Source organism: Anomaloglossus baeobatrachus, unplaced genomic scaffold (genome assembly GCF_048569485.1).
Source record: "Anomaloglossus baeobatrachus isolate aAnoBae1 unplaced genomic scaffold, aAnoBae1.hap1 Scaffold_226, whole genome shotgun sequence".
In the NCBI taxonomy this organism is placed as follows: domain Eukaryota; kingdom Metazoa; phylum Chordata; class Amphibia; order Anura; family Aromobatidae; genus Anomaloglossus; species Anomaloglossus baeobatrachus.
Window position 1 is genome coordinate 55,824 of NW_027442000.1, and position 22,252 is coordinate 78,075.

The following is a 22,252-nucleotide window of genomic DNA, read 5'->3' on the forward strand; positions in this document are numbered from 1 at the left end:
CCGGGTGGTAGGGGGATGACAGGAGAAGGGAAGCGGGTGGTGAGAAAGGTACAGAGGGCAGGGTTTGGGGGCTGGGAAGGAAAGGGAAAAGATTAGGGTTTGGGGATGATGAAAGGGCTTTCTACGGGTAAGGATGGCAAAGGGTGGCAGTGACGGAAAGTCAGGCAACCTGTCCTGTCCGTCTTTTTGTATCGTGAATTGGAAAGACTGCAAGGGGGAGGGGAGTTGCTTGCGCCCTAAAGGAGGAGTTATTCAGATTCATTGCAGTGGGCGGCGGCTGCAAAACGCACCATTCTTCTTGTTTTGGCTCTGCAAAGCAGCCTTTTCAAGGGTTGGCTTGGGTGACAAAATGTCTTGTGTAGGCGTGGGTTTGTCTCCCTCTCGCTCTCTCTCCCTAAGATGTGTCCGGCATAGGCCAGGGTGCCACTCGAGGCCCAAACCAATTCTGGTTATCGCTTCTCGGCCTTTTGGCTAAGATCAAGTGTAGTATCTGTTCTTATCAGTTTAATATCTGATACGTCCCCTATCTGGGGACCATATATTAAATGGATTTTTAGAACAGGGAGATGGAAAAAGAGCTTGCTCTGTCCACTCCACGCATTGACCTGGTATTGCAGTACCTCCAGGAACGGTGCACCCCTTCTTAACCCAGTTTCCAAAAGCAGAACTCAATTCACCTGATTCATATTAGCCCGATTTAATGAATTGGAAGAAAGCATACGTCTTCATATGCACCTCAATTTGGCCCATTCACTTTTCACACTTCCTCCTTTTGTTTTTTATCTTTCACACTTTTGACTTTCTTTATTCATCCAAATAGCAAACTCATCACCACTCAACCTGACCAACTCGGCTATGTCCCCGTGCTGCAGTTCTCTGTCTTATCTAGATCATTTGCAATTGAATGGAATAGATCCCTTTTGGACAAAGTGGATTCACCTGCTGCTGCAGTGACCACAGGTGTGATAACATCTAGAATTGGCATCTGGTGCGATCTCTCCGCTTCCACTCCAAAGAAAGTTACCTGTTTATTCCTATCATGCATTGGTTTTTGGGGTTTTCTTTGAGTAATGATGATCTCTTTAGTAGTCTGTTGGCGCCCTCTCCTGGAGGAATAGTTTGCTTGCTCTTGGACATTCTAAAAGAGAGGTCATGATAGACATTGAGCTTCTGAGCTCAATTGGGGACAGTCATGGGTGATGAATGTTTGCAACCTACTGCGAAGCCTCATACCGCAATATAAGGAACGTCAAATACTAAGAAAGGGCGGCCTATGAAAGAATTACTACTTTCAATAAGTACACTTAAACGGCTAATTGGGAATAGAAAAACTGTAAAAAGCCCTCTGAGAAAGCCCCCCTCTAACCTTTGATAGTAAGCTTTTCTGTAGTCTGCCTGTTGATGTATTTTCCGTTTGAACTGTGCACAACATGAAGAGACGGAACACTGGCGGCTTGTCACAATGCCCCCCGATGACATCACAATAGCGCTGCTGCCTAGAAAACAAGCTGCGCAGAAGAAGTTGTTCTTTGGGTGGGAGGGTGGGCTAGTGGAAGGAGGGGGCAATCTCTTTTTTTCCCGGGTGGTAGGGGGATGACAGGAGAAGGGAAGCGGGTGGTGAGAAAGGTACAGAGGGCAGGGTTTGGGGGCTGGGAAGGAAAGGGAAAAGATTAGGGTTTGGGGATGATGAAAGGGCTTTCTACGGGTAAGGATGGCAAAGGGTGGCAGTGACGGAAAGTCAGGCAACCTGTCCTGTCCGTCTTTTTGTATCGTGAATTGGAAAGACTGCAAGGGGGAGGGGAGTTGCTTGCGCCCTAAAGGAGGAGTTATTCAGATTCATTGCAGTGGGCGGCGGCTGCAAAACGCACCATTCTTCTTGTTTTGGCTCTGCAAAGCAGCCTTTTCAAGGGTTGGCTTGGGTGACAAAATGTCTTGTGTAGGCGTGGGTTTGTCTCCCTCTCGCTCTCTCTCCCTAAGATGTGTCCGGCATAGGCCAGGGTGCCACTCGAGGCCCAAACCAATTCTGGTTATCGCTTCTCGGCCTTTTGGCTAAGATCAAGTGTAGTATCTGTTCTTATCAGTTTAATATCTGATACGTCCCCTATCTGGGGACCATATATTAAATGGATTTTTAGAACAGGGAGATGGAAAAAGAGCTTGCTCTGTCCACTCCACGCATTGACCTGGTATTGCAGTACCTCCAGGAACGGTGCACCCCTTCTTAACCCAGTTTCCAAAAGCAGAACTCAATTCACCTGATTCATATTAGCCCGATTTAATGAATTGGAAGAAAGCATACGTCTTCATATGCACCTCAATTTGGCCCATTCACTTTTCACACTTCCTCCTTTTGTTTTTTATCTTTCACACTTTTGACTTTCTTTATTCATCCAAATAGCAAACTCATCACCACTCAACCTGACCAACTCGGCTATGTCCCCGTGCTGCAGTTCTCTGTCTTATCTAGATCATTTGCAATTGAATGGAATAGATCCCTTTTGGACAAAGTGGATTCACCTGCTGCTGCAGTGACCACAGGTGTGATAACATCTAGAATTGGCATCTGGTGCGATCTCTCCGCTTCCACTCCAAAGAAAGTTACCTGTTTATTCCTATCATGCATTGGTTTTTGGGGTTTTCTTTGAGTAATGATGATCTCTTTAGTAGTCTGTTGGCGCCCTCTCCTGGAGGAATAGTTTGCTTGCTCTTGGACATTCTAAAAGAGAGGTCATGATAGACATTGAGCTTCTGAGCTCAATTGGGGACAGTCATGGGTGATGAATGTTTGCAACCTACTGCGAAGCCTCATACCGCAATATAAGGAACGTCAAATACTAAGAAAGGGCGGCCTATGAAAGAATTACTACTTTCAATAAGTACACTTAAACGGCTAATTGGGAATAGAAAAACTGTAAAAAGCCCTCTGAGAAAGCCCCCCTCTAACCTTTGATAGTAAGCTTTTCTGTAGTCTGCCTGTTGATGTATTTTCCGTTTGAACTGTGCACAACATGAAGAGACGGAACACTGGCGGCTTGTCACAATGCCCCCCGATGACATCACAATAGCGCTGCTGCCTAGAAAACAAGCTGCGCAGAAGAAGTTGTTCTTTGGGTGGGAAGGTGGGCTAGTGGAAGGAGGGGGCAATCTCTTTTTTTCCCGGGTGGTAGGGGGATGACAGGAGAAGGGAAGCGGGTGGTGAGAAAGGTACAGAGGGCAGGGTTTGGGGGCTGGGAAGGAAAGGGAAAAGATTAGGGTTTGGGGATGATGAAAGGGCTTTCTACGGGTAAGGATGGCAAAGGGTGGCAGTGACGGAAAGTCAGGCAACCTGTCCTGTCCGTCTTTTTGTATCGTGAATTGGAAAGACTGCAAGGGGGAGGGGAGTTGCTTGCGCCCTAAAGGAGGAGTTATTCAGATTCATTGCAGTGGGCGGCGGCTGCAAAACGCACCATTCTTCTTGTTTTGGCTCTGCAAAGCAGCCTTTTCAAGGGTTGGCTTGGGTGACAAAATGTCTTGTGTAGGCGTGGGTTTGTCTCCCTCTCGCTCTCTCTCCCTAAGATGTGTCCGGCATAGGCCAGGGTGCCACTCGAGGCCCAAACCAATTCTGGTTATCGCTTCTCGGCCTTTTGGCTAAGATCAAGTGTAGTATCTGTTCTTATCAGTTTAATATCTGATACGTCCCCTATCTGGGGACCATATATTAAATGGATTTTTAGAACAGGGAGATGGAAAAAGAGCTTGCTCTGTCCACTCCACGCATTGACCTGGTATTGCAGTACCTCCAGGAACGGTGCACCCCTTCTTAACCCAGTTTCCAAAAGCAGAACTCAATTCACCTGATTCATATTAGCCCGATTTAATGAATTGGAAGAAAGCATACGTCTTCATATGCACCTCAATTTGGCCCATTCACTTTTCACACTTCCTCCTTTTGTTTTTTATCTTTCACACTTTTGACTTTCTTTATTCATCCAAATAGCAAACTCATCACCACTCAACCTGACCAACTCGGCTATGTCCCCGTGCTGCAGTTCTCTGTCTTATCTAGATCATTTGCAATTGAATGGAATAGATCCCTTTTGGACAAAGTGGATTCACCTGCTGCTGCAGTGACCACAGGTGTGATAACATCTAGAATTGGCATCTGGTGCGATCTCTCCGCTTCCACTCCAAAGAAAGTTACCTGTTTATTCCTATCATGCATTGGTTTTTGGGGTTTTCTTTGAGTAATGATGATCTCTTTAGTAGTCTGTTGGCGCCCTCTCCTGGAGGAATAGTTTGCTTGCTCTTGGACATTCTAAAAGAGAGGTCATGATAGACATTGAGCTTCTGAGCTCAATTGGGGACAGTCATGGGTGATGAATGTTTGCAACCTACTGCGAAGCCTCATACCGCAATATAAGGAACGTCAAATACTAAGAAAGGGCGGCCTATGAAAGAATTACTACTTTCAATAAGTACACTTAAACGGCTAATTGGGAATAGAAAAACTGTAAAAAGCCCTCTGAGAAAGCCCCCCTCTAACCTTTGATAGTAAGCTTTTCTGTAGTCTGCCTGTTGATGTATTTTCCGTTTGAACTGTGCACAACATGAAGAGACGGAACACTGGCGGCTTGTCACAATGCCCCCCGATGACATCACAATAGCGCTGCTGCCTAGAAAACAAGCTGCGCAGAAGAAGTTGTTCTTTGGGTGGGAGGGTGGGCTAGTGGAAGGAGGGGGCAATCTCTTTTTTTCCCGGGTGGTAGGGGGATGACAGGAGAAGGGAAGCGGGTGGTGAGAAAGGTACAGAGGGCAGGGTTTGGGGGCTGGGAAGGAAAGGGAAAAGATTAGGGTTTGGGGATGATGAAAGGGCTTTCTACGGGTAAGGATGGCAAAGGGTGGCAGTGACGGAAAGTCAGGCAACCTGTCCTGTCCGTCTTTTTGTATCGTGAATTGGAAAGACTGCAAGGGGGAGGGGAGTTGCTTGCGCCCTAAAGGAGGAGTTATTCAGATTCATTGCAGTGGGCGGCGGCTGCAAAACGCACCATTCTTCTTGTTTTGGCTCTGCAAAGCAGCCTTTTCAAGGGTTGGCTTGGGTGACAAAATGTCTTGTGTAGGCGTGGGTTTGTCTCCCTCTCGCTCTCTCTCCCTAAGATGTGTCCGGCATAGGCCAGGGTGCCACTCGAGGCCCAAACCAATTCTGGTTATCGCTTCTCGGCCTTTTGGCTAAGATCAAGTGTAGTATCTGTTCTTATCAGTTTAATATCTGATACGTCCCCTATCTGGGGACCATATATTAAATGGATTTTTAGAACAGGGAGATGGAAAAAGAGCTTGCTCTGTCCACTCCACGCATTGACCTGGTATTGCAGTACCTCCAGGAACGGTGCACCCCTTCTTAACCCAGTTTCCAAAAGCAGAACTCAATTCACCTGATTCATATTAGCCCGATTTAATGAATTGGAAGAAAGCATACGTCTTCATATGCACCTCAATTTGGCCCATTCACTTTTCACACTTCCTCCTTTTGTTTTTTATCTTTCACACTTTTGACTTTCTTTATTCATCCAAATAGCAAACTCATCACCACTCAACCTGACCAACTCGGCTATGTCCCCGTGCTGCAGTTCTCTGTCTTATCTAGATCATTTGCAATTGAATGGAATAGATCCCTTTTGGACAAAGTGGATTCACCTGCTGCTGCAGTGACCACAGGTGTGATAACATCTAGAATTGGCATCTGGTGCGATCTCTCCGCTTCCACTCCAAAGAAAGTTACCTGTTTATTCCTATCATGCATTGGTTTTTGGGGTTTTCTTTGAGTAATGATGATCTCTTTAGTAGTCTGTTGGCGCCCTCTCCTGGAGGAATAGTTTGCTTGCTCTTGGACATTCTAAAAGAGAGGTCATGATAGACATTGAGCTTCTGAGCTCAATTGGGGACAGTCATGGGTGATGAATGTTTGCAACCTACTGCGAAGCCTCATACCGCAATATAAGGAACGTCAAATACTAAGAAAGGGCGGCCTATGAAAGAATTACTACTTTCAATAAGTACACTTAAACGGCTAATTGGGAATAGAAAAACTGTAAAAAGCCCTCTGAGAAAGCCCCCCTCTAACCTTTGATAGTAAGCTTTTCTGTAGTCTGCCTGTTGATGTATTTTCCGTTTGAACTGTGCACAACATGAAGAGACGGAACACTGGCGGCTTGTCACAATGCCCCCCGATGACATCACAATAGCGCTGCTGCCTAGAAAACAAGCTGCGCAGAAGAAGTTGTTCTTTGGGTGGGAGGGTGGGCTAGTGGAAGGAGGGGGCAATCTCTTTTTTTCCCGGGTGGTAGGGGGATGACAGGAGAAGGGAAGCGGGTGGTGAGAAAGGTACAGAGGGCAGGGTTTGGGGGCTGGGAAGGAAAGGGAAAAGATTAGGGTTTGGGGATGATGAAAGGGCTTTCTACGGGTAAGGATGGCAAAGGGTGGCAGTGACGGAAAGTCAGGCAACCTGTCCTGTCCGTCTTTTTGTATCGTGAATTGGAAAGACTGCAAGGGGGAGGGGAGTTGCTTGCGCCCTAAAGGAGGAGTTATTCAGATTCATTGCAGTGGGCGGCGGCTGCAAAACGCACCATTCTTCTTGTTTTGGCTCTGCAAAGCAGCCTTTTCAAGGGTTGGCTTGGGTGACAAAATGTCTTGTGTAGGCGTGGGTTTGTCTCCCTCTCGCTCTCTCTCCCTAAGATGTGTCCGGCATAGGCCAGGGTGCCACTCGAGGCCCAAACCAATTCTGGTTATCGCTTCTCGGCCTTTTGGCTAAGATCAAGTGTAGTATCTGTTCTTATCAGTTTAATATCTGATACGTCCCCTATCTGGGGACCATATATTAAATGGATTTTTAGAACAGGGAGATGGAAAAAGAGCTTGCTCTGTCCACTCCACGCATTGACCTGGTATTGCAGTACCTCCAGGAACGGTGCACCCCTTCTTAACCCAGTTTCCAAAAGCAGAACTCAATTCACCTGATTCATATTAGCCCGATTTAATGAATTGGAAGAAAGCATACGTCTTCATATGCACCTCAATTTGGCCCATTCACTTTTCACACTTCCTCCTTTTGTTTTTTATCTTTCACACTTTTGACTTTCTTTATTCATCCAAATAGCAAACTCATCACCACTCAACCTGACCAACTCGGCTATGTCCCCGTGCTGCAGTTCTCTGTCTTATCTAGATCATTTGCAATTGAATGGAATAGATCCCTTTTGGACAAAGTGGATTCACCTGCTGCTGCAGTGACCACAGGTGTGATAACATCTAGAATTGGCATCTGGTGCGATCTCTCCGCTTCCACTCCAAAGAAAGTTACCTGTTTATTCCTATCATGCATTGGTTTTTGGGGTTTTCTTTGAGTAATGATGATCTCTTTAGTAGTCTGTTGGCGCCCTCTCCTGGAGGAATAGTTTGCTTGCTCTTGGACATTCTAAAAGAGAGGTCATGATAGACATTGAGCTTCTGAGCTCAATTGGGGACAGTCATGGGTGATGAATGTTTGCAACCTACTGCGAAGCCTCATACCGCAATATAAGGAACGTCAAATACTAAGAAAGGGCGGCCTATGAAAGAATTACTACTTTCAATAAGTACACTTAAACGGCTAATTGGGAATAGAAAAACTGTAAAAAGCCCTCTGAGAAAGCCCCCCTCTAACCTTTGATAGTAAGCTTTTCTGTAGTCTGCCTGTTGATGTATTTTCCGTTTGAACTGTGCACAACATGAAGAGACGGAACACTGGCGGCTTGTCACAATGCCCCCCGATGACATCACAATAGCGCTGCTGCCTAGAAAACAAGCTGCGCAGAAGAAGTTGTTCTTTGGGTGGGAGGGTGGGCTAGTGGAAGGAGGGGGCAATCTCTTTTTTTCCCGGGTGGTAGGGGGATGACAGGAGAAGGGAAGCGGGTGGTGAGAAAGGTACAGAGGGCAGGGTTTGGGGGCTGGGAAGGAAAGGGAAAAGATTAGGGTTTGGGGATGATGAAAGGGCTTTCTACGGGTAAGGATGGCAAAGGGTGGCAGTGACGGAAAGTCAGGCAACCTGTCCTGTCCGTCTTTTTGTATCGTGAATTGGAAAGACTGCAAGGGGGAGGGGAGTTGCTTGCGCCCTAAAGGAGGAGTTATTCAGATTCATTGCAGTGGGCGGCGGCTGCAAAACGCACCATTCTTCTTGTTTTGGCTCTGCAAAGCAGCCTTTTCAAGGGTTGGCTTGGGTGACAAAATGTCTTGTGTAGGCGTGGGTTTGTCTCCCTCTCGCTCTCTCTCCCTAAGATGTGTCCGGCATAGGCCAGGGTGCCACTCGAGGCCCAAACCAATTCTGGTTATCGCTTCTCGGCCTTTTGGCTAAGATCAAGTGTAGTATCTGTTCTTATCAGAACAAACTGAGCTAGCTACACTTGACGAGATACGATCAGGGAGACAAGCTCCGAAGCCCAGCCGAGACCGAAAGAGGGAGATCGGATGGAAGAAGAGCTTGGCAGAAAGAAGCAAGAAGACGAAGGCTCGGAGAAGACTTGGGGAGACCAGAGGAACTTCGAGGAGGAACACAGCGGGAGAAGACACCCGGAGAAGAATCCAAGATCCAGCTCCGGGAACTCAAGCAGGAACCAGCCATGGCAAGCAAGCCAGAGAAGGCAGCCAAGAAGGCTCAGGACCCAGGGACCTCCAGGAAGGCTCATCCAGAGGCTTCTTCTGCCCAAGAAGCCCCTACCTCCGACGCCGGCCAGCCGGAGGGAGCCCGGACGCCGCCTGAAAAGGCTCCAACCCTGGAGCCTTGGATGCGGCAGACAGTCGCCCTGAAGCTAAAGGCGGTGGATGGTAGGTTGCCGGACATGTCCAGCGACGTGTTCTGCAAGAAGATGATTCTGGATCAGGGCTTCTCCAGGGCGGAAACCCTGAGTGTCCAGACCTTCATGACTGGCATTTTTCTGGTAACCTTTGCCACGGTGAATGCCTGCAGGAGATACTGGGAGGCAATGAACGCAGCGATGCCGGACTCCCCTTTTCATTCTTTTTTAGGATCCTGTCCTATACAGAGGGATGAGAAGAGGATCACGGTCTCCATGCGGAACCCGCACACCCCAGGAAGAGACATCTCCACGTTCCTGGGACGTCTCTGCACAGTGGTGAGGGAGCCATCCCACATCCTTAACGGCAACGGATTCTGGACGGGTAAGTGGTCAGTAACCGTTCGACTCTACAGGGAACCAGCATCCGAGGATGGTCTCCAGCACCTGCCCCCGACATTCTCTCTGGGAAACTCCTTTGGTCTCATCTACTACCCGGACATGCCACACAACTGCAGGAAATGTGGCGGGAAAGGGCATTCGATGAAGACCTGCAAGGAGGACGCCTGCAGGGTTTGCCGGGTGACAGGACACAGCTCCAAGGACTGCCCAAAGAAGAAGACTTGCAACCTATGTGGACAGGCGGACCACCTTTACAAGGACTGCCCACAGCGGGAGAAATCCTGGGCAAGGGTTGCCGCGGCGACCCAGTATCGGGTAGTCACAGCTTCGTCGACCAAGGCAGCTACGACCAAGGCCACAGAGGCCAAGGACAAGGCGGCCAAGAACCCAGCGACCGTGGCTCCAGCCGATGCCCCAGCAGCCACGGAGTCCAGGGAAAAGAAGGGTAAGAAAACTGTTGCCCCCTCCCTGGCCCCCCCCCCCTGTCACCCCTGTCCAAACCCCTCCCCCCCCGGCCAACCCTACTGAGGATTCCACTACCTCCACCTCATTTCCCTACTCCTCAGTTGGTCTCCTCACCCCCCCCCCAAAGCCCACTCTCCCTCCCCAGACCATGAGAGCAGAGGGCCTCAGCACTCTTGCACTTTTCACCGAGGAGGATTTTCCAGCTCTTGTCTCCTCAGGTACAGGCCAAAGGAAAAGGAAGGTGGAAGATAGTCCTGTCGCAGAACCTTCCAAGCTGTTCATTGTGGACCCCAATCCACCCCAGGAAGAGGAGGATGGCCTCCTCCCAGAACCGGACGTGTTGGAGCAGATGGTGGAGTCCCTTGTGGCCGAAGAAGAAATGGAGGAGTCGGAAGCCACTGAGGCACCATCCCTGCTCGATCAGCTAGAAGAAGAGGGTCTGCTGGAGATACCCTTACCAGCAGGTGCCAAAGAGGAAGAACCGCCCGACCGGAGTGGTAACTAAGGCACACCGCCTGCTCTAACTTTCTCTTTCCTCCAATGACTGCTAACATTAACATCTTTTCCATTAATGTTAGGAGCATCAGAGACAAGTTCCGACGTCAGACAATTTTTGCGTTCCTTAACACTCAGTCTAGTGATGTATTTTTCCTGCAGGAATGCTCCCTTCCCTCCTCTAGGTCCTTCAACCATCTGGCCAGGGAGTGGACCCATGGCCCATCCTACTGGTCTGGCGGGGGCGACTGTAGGTCCGCGGGGGTCGCCGTGCTGATCAGGGGAAGCGCCTTCACATTGGACTCTGTTCAGGAAATCGTCTGCGGCAGGTTACTGCTCGTGGATGGCACCTGGGCGGGAGAACCTGTCAGGTTCATCAATGTGTATGCTTCTCCTGTGAAGAGCGATCGACTGGAGCTCCTCCAAGCCCTGCGCCCTCAGCTCGCTACCGCCAGGACGGTAGTGATGGCCGGGGATTTCAACTGCCCGATTGAGGAGGATGGACGCAGTTCTGGAACGGCTGCCAAGTTGGACGTCACATCCAAACTGCTCATTGAGATGGTGACCGAAGCCTCTCTTGTGGACGTTGTTGGCTCCATCGGACACGGATCCATGAACTATTCATGGTGCCGATCCGATGGCTCGCTGCGTTCCAGGATTGACTTTGTGTTTACCTCTCGGGCGGTTGGGCGGAGTGGGCACTCGATGGTCCCCTGCTTCTTCTCTGACCACAGAGCCATTCACTTTCAAGGTGTGCTGGGCCATGGCTTCCCCATTGGCCCGGGCTCCTGGAAGCTGAACTGCTCTCTGCTGGAAAAGGGTGAGATTCTGGAGGAGCTTAGAGCTGCCTACTCCACGTGGCGGGCCTACAAGGCGGGCTTCCAGTCTGTTTCTGACTGGTGGGAATACGTTAAACTCGAGTTCCGTTTCTTCTTTCAGGCAAAGAGTCAACAACAGGCGTGTCTGAAGAGGAGGGACTTCAGGAGACTCCAGCGTGAGCTGCGTTCCCTGCAGGACCTTCTTCGATGCGGCTGGGACGTGAGAGAGGAGCTGGAGGAGACTAAGAGGAGCCTGAAAAGGCACTTCGAGGAGGAGTCCGAGCGAATTGTCTTCCGTTCCAAAGTGGAGAACCTGGAGAAGGGTGAGAAATGTAACTCGTTCTTTTTCAGGAAACTCCACGCCGGTCACACGCCCATGAATGAACTACGAGACGAGAGTGGAAGCATACGACGCGGGAAAGAGAATGTGATGAAGGTCGTCAGCGACTTCTACAGCGAACTCTACGCCCGCAAGACTACTGACCCCGAGGCCGCCGATAAGTTCCTGTCAGGTATCACTAACCATCTTGACCCTGCAGACGCGGCGGCCATGGACGTTCCTCTGACGGTGGACGAGCTGCTCTCGGCCGCCAAATCCTTTAGTTCTGGCAGGACACCGGGCAGTGACGGCCTCCCAGCAGAGCTCTATGTAGCGCTGGGAGACCTAATCTGTCCGGACCTGTTAGGGCTGTATGAGGAGATGGTGGTGGAGGGCAGAATGCCTCCATCTCTGAGGGAAGGAATGGTCACGATCCTGTACAAGCGTAAAGGAGAGAGGTGCGACCTGAAGAATTGGCGTCCCATCACCCTTCTGAATGTCGACTACAAGATCCTGGCCAAGACAATGGCAACGAGACTGAAGACGGTTATCGGACGGATCATCCACCCGGATCAGACCTGCGGCATCCCCGGACGTCGCATCGCAGACAGCCTGGCTCTCATGCGGGACACGGTCGAGTACATCAAAGCCCGCCGGGTGCACGCAGCCCTGATCTCGTTGGATCAGGAAAAGGCCTTCGACCGTGTTTCCCATGAGTTCCTGGGCAAAGCTCTGCACAGGTTAGGTTTGGGTAACATGTTTTGTTTGTATGTCCAACTAATGTATTTTGATATTCACAGCTCGGTGTTGGTAAACGGCTGGAAGACTGACCCCTTCCCGGTCCTCTCAGGGGTCAGACAAGGCTGTCCTCTGTCACCTCTTCTTTTTGTTTGTGTTATAGAACTCTTTGCAGAGGCTATCCGGCGGAATGGAGAGATCAGAGGGATCACCGCACCAGGACCAGAACGCTTCGAGGTCAAGTGCTCGCTCTACATGGACGACGTGACCGTCTTCTGCGCGGACCGGCGCTCAGTCGACACCCTCGTCCAGACCTGTGAGACCTTCGGACGGGCTTCGGGAGCCAAAGTCAACTGCGGGAAGTCGGAAGCCATGCTCTTCGGGGACTGGCAGCCGGCCTCTTCCGCCCCCTTCCCTTTCAGCATCCAGCCGGATTTCATCAAGGTTCTTGGAGTCTGGTTCGGGAAGGAAGGAGCAGCCCTCAAGTCCTGGGAGGAACGCTTGACCAAGATCACCCAACGGATCGGTCTGTGGAGCCTCAGACGCCTCACCTGTGAGGGCAAAGCACTGGTCCTGCGTAACGAGGTACTGCCCGTGCTGCAGTACACGGCCCAGGCCTGGCCCCCCCTTGCCACCGTGTGCAGGGCCATTACCAGGACGGTGTTTCGTTTTGTCTGGGGATCCAAGATGGACAGAGTAAAGCGGAGCATCATGTACAAGGATCCTCGCAAGGGTGGGAAGGGCGTACCCGATATCCCCACCCTCCTGCGATCCTCCTTCGTATGTGACTGCGTTCGCCGAACTCTGCGAGTCAAGAGAGGTTCCGCGGGTGGGTCCATGTCTCGCTTCTTCCTGCTCCCCCTTTGGAGACGGTTAGGCTGGGACAAGTGGGACAGCTCCTTCCCCTACAACTGGACGGCGCCATGGTTCTACGGAGACGTGGTTCGGTTTGTGAGGGAACACCAACTGGAGGGACTCAAGCCTGATTTGTGGAAGCCAAAGACTATCCACAAACTCATCAGAGCCAAGGACGAAATGGAGAACATTCCAGGACTTCATCACGACACACTGGAGACTGTTTGGACAAACGTGTCATCGGCTGGATTGACCAACGGGCACAAGGACTTGTCATGGATGGCGATACAGGGCGGACTGCCCGTCCGGTCATTCATGCACGCCCGGAACCTGTGCAAAACCCGGTACTGCCCAAGGTGCCCCTTCGTGGAGGAAACATCACTGCACGCCTTTTGGGACTGCCGTTTCGCACAGCGCCTGTTGGTTGCCCTGGAGGATGACCTGAGGAACTCCGTCCCCAGAGGGAGCCTATCGTACCATTCCGTACTTTATGGACTCTTCCCTGGGACTCACACCGTTGGAGCCATCCAGGAGGCTTGGCGCCTTATGAACTGCTTTAAGGACGCTATTTGGGTCGCCAGGAACCGGCTCATCTTGAAGAGGGAGAGGATGTCTATCCAGGATTGCCGCAGGCTGATCCACAGCCTGCTCAGAGACTATTCCATCATGGACAGTCCGGACGACAGCGCCGAGGAGGAGGTTTAGACCTCTTCCATGCCCCCTCCCTCCTTTTCCCGTTATGTGCGTCTTTCAATAAAGCTTCGGGCCTGTGACTTCCCCACCCTATCCCCCTTTTCCCCTACCCCCATCCCCCAATCGCCGGTTCGTCGTTATTTATTGTCTAACTTTTTCTTTCAGCTTGAGTGTTATGGATAAGCATAGGAGCGTGATGTATAGTTTAGTGCGTCGTACTCTATGGCTATGTAAGAAGGATTGTATATTTCTGTGTGTACGGGGCTGCGGCACTGTACACGGTTTGTTACCTTTTTGTGAGTAGTGCATGATAATAAAGATGCTGTTAAATCAAAAAAATCTGTTCTTATCAGTTTAATATCTGATACGTCCCCTATCTGGGGACCATATATTAAATGGATTTTTAGAACAGGGAGATGGAAAAAGAGCTTGCTCTGTCCACTCCACGCATTGACCTGGTATTGCAGTACCTCCAGGAACGGTGCACCCCTTCTTAACCCAGTTTCCAAAAGCAGAACTCAATTCACCTGATTCATATTAGCCCGATTTAATGAATTGGAAGAAAGCATACGTCTTCATATGCACCTCAATTTGGCCCATTCACTTTTCACACTTCCTCCTTTTGTTTTTTATCTTTCACACTTTTGACTTTCTTTATTCATCCAAATAGCAAACTCATCACCACTCAACCTGACCAACTCGGCTATGTCCCCGTGCTGCAGTTCTCTGTCTTATCTAGATCATTTGCAATTGAATGGAATAGATCCCTTTTGGACAAAGTGGATTCACCTGCTGCTGCAGTGACCACAGGTGTGATAACATCTAGAATTGGCATCTGGTGCGATCTCTCCGCTTCCACTCCAAAGAAAGTTACCTGTTTATTCCTATCATGCATTGGTTTTTGGGGTTTTCTTTGAGTAATGATGATCTCTTTAGTAGTCTGTTGGCGCCCTCTCCTGGAGGAATAGTTTGCTTGCTCTTGGACATTCTAAAAGAGAGGTCATGATAGACATTGAGCTTCTGAGCTCAATTGGGGACAGTCATGGGTGATGAATGTTTGCAACCTACTGCGAAGCCTCATACCGCAATATAAGGAACGTCAAATACTAAGAAAGGGCGGCCTATGAAAGAATTACTACTTTCAATAAGTACACTTAAACGGCTAATTGGGAATAGAAAAACTGTAAAAAGCCCTCTGAGAAAGCCCCCCTCTAACCTTTGATAGTAAGCTTTTCTGTAGTCTGCCTGTTGATGTATTTTCCGTTTGAACTGTGCACAACATGAAGAGACGGAACACTGGCGGCTTGTCACAATGCCCCCCGATGACATCACAATAGCGCTGCTGCCTAGAAAACAAGCTGCGCAGAAGAAGTTGTTCTTTGGGTGGGAGGGTGGGCTAGTGGAAGGAGGGGGCAATCTCTTTTTTTCCCGGGTGGTAGGGGGATGACAGGAGAAGGGAAGCGGGTGGTGAGAAAGGTACAGAGGGCAGGGTTTGGGGGCTGGGAAGGAAAGGGAAAAGATTAGGGTTTGGGGATGATGAAAGGGCTTTCTACGGGTAAGGATGGCAAAGGGTGGCAGTGACGGAAAGTCAGGCAACCTGTCCTGTCCGTCTTTTTGTATCGTGAATTGGAAAGACTGCAAGGGGGAGGGGAGTTGCTTGCGCCCTAAAGGAGGAGTTATTCAGATTCATTGCAGTGGGCGGCGGCTGCAAAACGCACCATTCTTCTTGTTTTGGCTCTGCAAAGCAGCCTTTTCAAGGGTTGGCTTGGGTGACAAAATGTCTTGTGTAGGCGTGGGTTTGTCTCCCTCTCGCTCTCTCTCCCTAAGATGTGTCCGGCATAGGCCAGGGTGCCACTCGAGGCCCAAACCAATTCTGGTTATCGCTTCTCGGCCTTTTGGCTAAGATCAAGTGTAGTATCTGTGAGGCTCGGCAGATGCAATGCACACTGGAAGGTTGCTCTTGCTAGTACTCTTGATGTATAGTATATTCATCTAGAGGAAAACATGGCCCTACCAGGATCGAGGCTATTAGACTGAGTAAGTGTGGGGGCTATGGTGCAATGTGCCCCAGGACTGACGACCCTGGAGTGAGTCTGAGCTTGCTGGCTTGGGACCCCGGCGAGCCTTGGGCTCTGTAGCACACCGTACCTTGCCCTTTCATACTTTCTGAGCATATTGCTCTATCCCGGCCTTCTGGCTAGGAAGGGAAATTTTTATAATCATGGTCGGAGGTCCGTTCAGCTTTGGGCTGAGAAACCAACACCCGGTTGGAGGTCCGGGTCAGCTTCGGCTGAGAAACCAACACCCGGTTGGAGGTCTGGGTCAGCTTCGGCTGAGAAACCAACACCCGGTTGGAGGTCCGGGTCAGCTTCGGCTGAGAAACCAACACCCGGTTGGAGGTCCGGTTAGCCTTGGGCTGAGAAACCAACACCGGTTGACGGTCCGGGCAGTTTCGGCTGCGAAACCAACAACTAGTAGCTCTCTACTCCACTTGGGTAAGATGCCTGGGTGGACGCTGGGAGCAACGACAAGGCTCAACCAGGCTTCGGCTTGGGGGAGCACCGAAGATCCCTGACCCTTGCTGTGGCCTTCTGGCTCGGAGGGACGGGGTTGATTTTTGGGGACCCTCTCCTCACGGAGGGGTCCACACGAATCCTAGCCTTTGCACTGTTTTTGGTGTGACTTCGGTCATGCATTTTTTGCGGTGCTTTGGAAAGCTTCATTAAATCAAAAATCTGTTCTTATCAGTTTAATATCTGATACGTCCCCTATCTGGGGACCATATATTAAATGGATTTTTAGAACAGGGAGATGGAAAAAGAGCTTGCTCTGTCCACTCCACGCATTGACCTGGTATTGCAGTACCTCCAGGAACGGTGCACCCCTTCTTAACCCAGTTTCCAAAAGCAGAACTCAATTCACCTGATTCATATTAGCCCGATTTAATGAATTGGAAGAAAGCATACGTCTTCATATGCACCTCAATTTGGCCCATTCACTTTTCACACTTCCTCCTTTTGTTTTTTATCTTTCACACTTTTGACTTTCTTTATTCATCCAAATAGCAAACTCATCACCACTCAACCTGACCAACTCGGCTATGTCCCCGTGCTGCAGTTCTCTGTCTTATCTAGATCATTTGCAATTGAATGGAATAGATCCCTTTTGGACAAAGTGGATTCACCTGCTGCTGCAGTGACCACAGGTGTGATAACATCTAGAATTGGCATCTGGTGCGATCTCTCCGCTTCCACTCCAAAGAAAGTTACCTGTTTATTCCTATCATGCATTGGTTTTTGGGGTTTTCTTTGAGTAATGATGATCTCTTTAGTAGTCTGTTGGCGCCCTCTCCTGGAGGAATAGTTTGCTTGCTCTTGGACATTCTAAAAGAGAGGTCATGATAGACATTGAGCTTCTGAGCTCAATTGGGGACAGTCATGGGTGATGAATGTTTGCAACCTACTGCGAAGCCTCATACCGCAATATAAGGAACGTCAAATACTAAGAAAGGGCGGCCTATGAAAGAATTACTACTTTCAATAAGTACACTTAAACGGCTAATTGGGAATAGAAAAACTGTAAAAAGCCCTCTGAGAAAGCCCCCCTCTAACCTTTGATAGTAAGCTTTTCTGTAGTCTGCCTGTTGATGTATTTTCCGTTTGAACTGTGCACAACATGAAGAGACGGAACACTGGCGGCTTGTCACAATGCCCCCCGATGACATCACAATAGCGCTGCTGCCTAGAAAACAAGCTGCGCAGAAGAAGTTGTTCTTTGGGTGGGAGGGTGGGCTAGTGGAAGGAGGGGGCAATCTCTTTTTTTCCCGGGTGGTAGGGGGATGACAGGAGAAGGGAAGCGGGTGGTGAGAAAGGTACAGAGGGCAGGGTTTGGGGGCTGGGAAGGAAAGGGAAAAGATTAGGGTTTGGGGATGATGAAAGGGCTTTCTACGGGTAAGGATGGCAAAGGGTGGCAGTGACGGAAAGTCAGGCAACCTGTCCTGTCCGTCTTTTTGTATCGTGAATTGGAAAGACTGCAAGGGGGAGGGGAGTTGCTTGCGCCCTAAAGGAGGAGTTATTCAGATTCATTGCAGTGGGCGGCGGCTGCAAAACGCACCATTCTTCTTGTTTTGGCTCTGCAAAGCAGCCTTTTCAAGGGTTGGCTTGGGTGACAAAATGTCTTGTGTAGGCGTGGGTTTGTCTCCCTCTCGCTCTCTCTCCCTAAGATGTGTCCGGCATAGGCCAGGGTGCCACTCGAGGCCCAAACCAATTCTGGTTATCGCTTCTCGGCCTTTTGGCTAAGATCAAGTGTAGTATCTGTTCTTATCAGTTTAATATCTGATACGTCCCCTATCTGGGGACCATATATTAAATGGATTTTTAGAACAGGGAGATGGAAAAAGAGCTTGCTCTGTCCACTCCACGCATTGACCTGGTATTGCAGTACCTCCAGGAACGGTGCACCCCTTCTTAACCCAGTTTCCAAAAGCAGAACTCAATTCACCTGATTCATATTAGCCCGATTTAATGAATTGGAAGAAAGCATACGTCTTCATATGCACCTCAATTTGGCCCATTCACTTTTCACACTTCCTCCTTTTGTTTTTTATCTTTCACACTTTTGACTTTCTTTATTCATCCAAATAGCAAACTCATCACCACTCAACCTGACCAACTCGGCTATGTCCCCGTGCTGCAGTTCTCTGTCTTATCTAGATCATTTGCAATTGAATGGAATAGATCCCTTTTGGACAAAGTGGATTCACCTGCTGCTGCAGTGACCACAGGTGTGATAACATCTAGAATTGGCATCTGGTGCGATCTCTCCGCTTCCACTCCAAAGAAAGTTACCTGTTTATTCCTATCATGCATTGGTTTTTGGGGTTTTCTTTGAGTAATGATGATCTCTTTAGTAGTCTGTTGGCGCCCTCTCCTGGAGGAATAGTTTGCTTGCTCTTGGACATTCTAAAAGAGAGGTCATGATAGACATTGAGCTTCTGAGCTCAATTGGGGACAGTCATGGGTGATGAATGTTTGCAACCTACTGCGAAGCCTCATACCGCAATATAAGGAACGTCAAATACTAAGAAAGGGCGGCCTATGAAAGAATTACTACTTTCAATAAGTACACTTAAACGGCTAATTGGGAATAGAAAAACTGTAAAAAGCCCTCTGAGAAAGCCCCCCTCTAACCTTTGATAGTAAGCTTTTCTGTAGTCTGCCTGTTGATGTATTTTCCGTTTGAACTGTGCACAACATGAAGAGACGGAACACTGGCGGCTTGTCACAATGCCCCCCGATGACATCACAATAGCGCTGCTGCCTAGAAAACAAGCTGCGCAGAAGAAGTTGTTCTTTGGGTGGGAGGGTGGGCTAGTGGAAGGAGGGGGCAATCTCTTTTTTTCCCGGGTGGTAGGGGGATGACAGGAGAAGGGAAGCGGGTGGTGAGAAAGGTACAGAGGGCAGGGTTTGGGGGCTGGGAAGGAAAGGGAAAAGATTAGGGTTTGGGGATGATGAAAGGGCTTTCTACGGGTAAGGATGGCAAAGGGTGGCAGTGACGGAAAGTCAGGCAACCTGTCCTGTCCGTCTTTTTGTATCGTGAATTGGAAAGACTGCAAGGGGGAGGGGAGTTGCTTGCGCCCTAAAGGAGGAGTTATTCAGATTCATTGCAGTGGGCGGCGGCTGCAAAACGCACCATTCTTCTTGTTTTGGCTCTGCAAAGCAGCCTTTTCAAGGGTTGGCTTGGGTGACAAAATGTCTTGTGTAGGCGTGGGTTTGTCTCCCTCTCGCTCTCTCTCCCTAAGATGTGTCCGGCATAGGCCAGGGTGCCACTCGAGGCCCAAACCAATTCTGGTTATCGCTTCTCGGCCTTTTGGCTAAGATCAAGTGTAGTATCTGTTCTTATCAGTTTAATATCTGATACGTCCCCTATCTGGGGACCATATATTAAATGGATTTTTAGAACAGGGAGATGGAAAAAGAGCTTGCTCTGTCCACTCCACGCATTGACCTGGTATTGCAGTACCTCCAGGAACGGTGCACCCCTTCTTAACCCAGTTTCCAAAAGCAGAACTCAATTCACCTGATTCATATTAGCCCGATTTAATGAATTGGAAGAAAGCATACGTCTTCATATGCACCTCAATTTGGCCCATTCACTTTTCACACTTCCTCCTTTTGTTTTTTATCTTTCACACTTTTGACTTTCTTTATTCATCCAAATAGCAAACTCATCACCACTCAACCTGACCAACTCGGCTATGTCCCCGTGCTGCAGTTCTCTGTCTTATCTAGATCATTTGCAATTGAATGGAATAGATCCCTTTTGGACAAAGTGGATTCACCTGCTGCTGCAGTGACCACAGGTGTGATAACATCTAGAATTGGCATCTGGTGCGATCTCTCCGCTTCCACTCCAAAGAAAGTTACCTGTTTATTCCTATCATGCATTGGTTTTTGGGGTTTTCTTTGAGTAATGATGATCTCTTTAGTAGTCTGTTGGCGCCCTCTCCTGGAGGAATAGTTTGCTTGCTCTTGGACATTCTAAAAGAGAGGTCATGATAGACATTGAGCTTCTGAGCTCAATTGGGGACAGTCATGGGTGATGAATGTTTGCAACCTACTGCGAAGCCTCATACCGCAATATAAGGAACGTCAAATACTAAGAAAGGGCGGCCTATGAAAGAATTACTACTTTCAATAAGTACACTTAAACGGCTAATTGGGAATAGAAAAACTGTAAAAAGCCCTCTGAGAAAGCCCCCCTCTAACCTTTGATAGTAAGCTTTTCTGTAGTCTGCCTGTTGATGTATTTTCCGTTTGAACTGTGCACAACATGAAGAGACGGAACACTGGCGGCTTGTCACAATGCCCCCCGATGACATCACAATAGCGCTGCTGCCTAGAAAACAAGCTGCGCAGAAGAAGTTGTTCTTTGGGTGGGAGGGTGGGCTAGTGGAAGGAGGGGGCAATCTCTTTTTTTCCCGGGTGGTAGGGGGATGACAGGAGAAGGGAAGCGGGTGGTGAGAAAGGTACAGAGGGCAGGGTTTGGGGGCTGGGAAGGAAAGGGAAAAGATTAGGGTTTGGGGATGATGAAAGGGCTTTCTACGGGTAAGGATGGCAAAGGGTGGCAGTGACGGAAAGTCAGGCAACCTGTCCTGTCCGTCTTTTTGTATCGTGAATTGGAAAGACTGCAAGGGGGAGGGGAGTTGCTTGCGCCCTAAAGGAGGAGTTATTCAGATTCATTGCAGTGGGCGGCGGCTGCAAAACGCACCATTCTTCTTGTTTTGGCTCTGCAAAGCAGCCTTTTCAAGGGTTGGCTTGGGTGACAAAATGTCTTGTGTAGGCGTGGGTTTGTCTCCCTCTCGCTCTCTCTCCCTAAGATGTGTCCGGCATAGGCCAGGGTGCCACTCGAGGCCCAAACCAATTCTGGTTATCGCTTCTCGGCCTTTTGGCTAAGATCAAGTGTAGTATCTGTTCTTATCAGTTTAATATCTGATACGTCCCCTATCTGGGGACCATATATTAAATGGATTTTTAGAACAGGGAGATGGAAAAAGAGCTTGCTCTGTCCACTCCACGCATTGACCTGGTATTGCAGTACCTCCAGGAACGGTGCACCCCTTCTTAACCCAGTTTCCAAAAGCAGAACTCAATTCACCTGATTCATATTAGCCCGATTTAATGAATTGGAAGAAAGCATACGTCTTCATATGCACCTCAATTTGGCCCATTCACTTTTCACACTTCCTCCTTTTGTTTTTTATCTTTCACACTTTTGACTTTCTTTATTCATCCAAATAGCAAACTCATCACCACTCAACCTGACCAACTCGGCTATGTCCCCGTGCTGCAGTTCTCTGTCTTATCTAGATCATTTGCAATTGAATGGAATAGATCCCTTTTGGACAAAGTGGATTCACCTGCTGCTGCAGTGACCACAGGTGTGATAACATCTAGAATTGGCATCTGGTGCGATCTCTCCGCTTCCACTCCAAAGAAAGTTACCTGTTTATTCCTATCATGCATTGGTTTTTGGGGTTTTCTTTGAGTAATGATGATCTCTTTAGTAGTCTGTTGGCGCCCTCTCCTGGAGGAATAGTTTGCTTGCTCTTGGACATTCTAAAAGAGAGGTCATGATAGACATTGAGCTTCTGAGCTCAATTGGGGACAGTCATGGGTGATGAATGTTTGCAACCTACTGCGAAGCCTCATACCGCAATATAAGGAACGTCAAATACTAAGAAAGGGCGGCCTATGAAAGAATTACTACTTTCAATAAGTACACTTAAACGGCTAATTGGGAATAGAAAAACTGTAAAAAGCCCTCTGAGAAAGCCCCCCTCTAACCTTTGATAGTAAGCTTTTCTGTAGTCTGCCTGTTGATGTATTTTCCGTTTGAACTGTGCACAACATGAAGAGACGGAACACTGGCGGCTTGTCACAATGCCCCCCGATGACATCACAATAGCGCTGCTGCCTAGAAAACAAGCTGCGCAGAAGAAGTTGTTCTTTGGGTGGGAGGGTGGGCTAGTGGAAGGAGGGGGCAATCTCTTTTTTTCCCGGGTGGTAGGGGGATGACAGGAGAAGGGAAGCGGGTGGTGAGAAAGGTACAGAGGGCAGGGTTTGGGGGCTGGGAAGGAAAGGGAAAAGATTAGGGTTTGGGGA

The 22,252-nt window shown here is 49.1% G+C and overlaps 9 non-coding genes and 3 pseudogenes across 9 annotated transcripts; all 12 read left to right on the plus strand.

Moving 5' to 3' along the window:
* The first annotated feature begins 451 nt into the window (after positions 1 to 451).
* On the plus strand, positions 452 to 642 carry LOC142261611 (U2 spliceosomal RNA). Its single transcript, XR_012729207.1, has one exon. It is a non-coding gene; the product is annotated as a U2 spliceosomal RNA (small nuclear RNA).
* A 1,387-nt stretch (positions 643 to 2,029) lies between these two features.
* Positions 2,030 to 2,220, plus strand: LOC142261612 (U2 spliceosomal RNA). The gene has a single exon (XR_012729208.1). It is a non-coding gene; the product is annotated as a U2 spliceosomal RNA (small nuclear RNA).
* Positions 2,221 to 3,607: 1,387 nt separating this feature from the next.
* On the plus strand, positions 3,608 to 3,798 carry LOC142261614 (U2 spliceosomal RNA). Its single transcript, XR_012729210.1, has one exon. It is a non-coding gene; the product is annotated as a U2 spliceosomal RNA (small nuclear RNA).
* Positions 3,799 to 5,185: 1,387 nt separating this feature from the next.
* LOC142261615 (U2 spliceosomal RNA) lies at positions 5,186 to 5,376 on the plus strand. Its single transcript, XR_012729211.1, has one exon. It is a non-coding gene; the product is annotated as a U2 spliceosomal RNA (small nuclear RNA).
* Positions 5,377 to 6,763: 1,387 nt separating this feature from the next.
* On the plus strand, positions 6,764 to 6,954 carry LOC142261617 (U2 spliceosomal RNA). Its single transcript, XR_012729212.1, has one exon. It is a non-coding gene; the product is annotated as a U2 spliceosomal RNA (small nuclear RNA).
* Positions 6,955 to 8,341: 1,387 nt separating this feature from the next.
* LOC142261582 (U2 spliceosomal RNA) lies at positions 8,342 to 8,445 on the plus strand (annotated as a pseudogene).
* Positions 8,446 to 13,875: 5,430 nt separating this feature from the next.
* LOC142261539 (U2 spliceosomal RNA) lies at positions 13,876 to 14,081 on the plus strand (annotated as a pseudogene).
* Positions 14,082 to 15,468: 1,387 nt separating this feature from the next.
* Positions 15,469 to 15,595, plus strand: LOC142261592 (U2 spliceosomal RNA; annotated as a pseudogene).
* Positions 15,596 to 16,283: 688 nt separating this feature from the next.
* LOC142261547 (U2 spliceosomal RNA) lies at positions 16,284 to 16,476 on the plus strand. Its single transcript, XR_012729167.1, has one exon. It is a non-coding gene; the product is annotated as a U2 spliceosomal RNA (small nuclear RNA).
* Positions 16,477 to 17,863: 1,387 nt separating this feature from the next.
* LOC142261618 (U2 spliceosomal RNA) lies at positions 17,864 to 18,054 on the plus strand. The gene has a single exon (XR_012729213.1). It is a non-coding gene; the product is annotated as a U2 spliceosomal RNA (small nuclear RNA).
* Positions 18,055 to 19,441: 1,387 nt separating this feature from the next.
* Positions 19,442 to 19,632, plus strand: LOC142261619 (U2 spliceosomal RNA). Its single transcript, XR_012729214.1, has one exon. It is a non-coding gene; the product is annotated as a U2 spliceosomal RNA (small nuclear RNA).
* Positions 19,633 to 21,019: 1,387 nt separating this feature from the next.
* Positions 21,020 to 21,210, plus strand: LOC142261620 (U2 spliceosomal RNA). The gene has a single exon (XR_012729215.1). It is a non-coding gene; the product is annotated as a U2 spliceosomal RNA (small nuclear RNA).
* Positions 21,211 to 22,252: the final 1,042 nt, after the last annotated feature.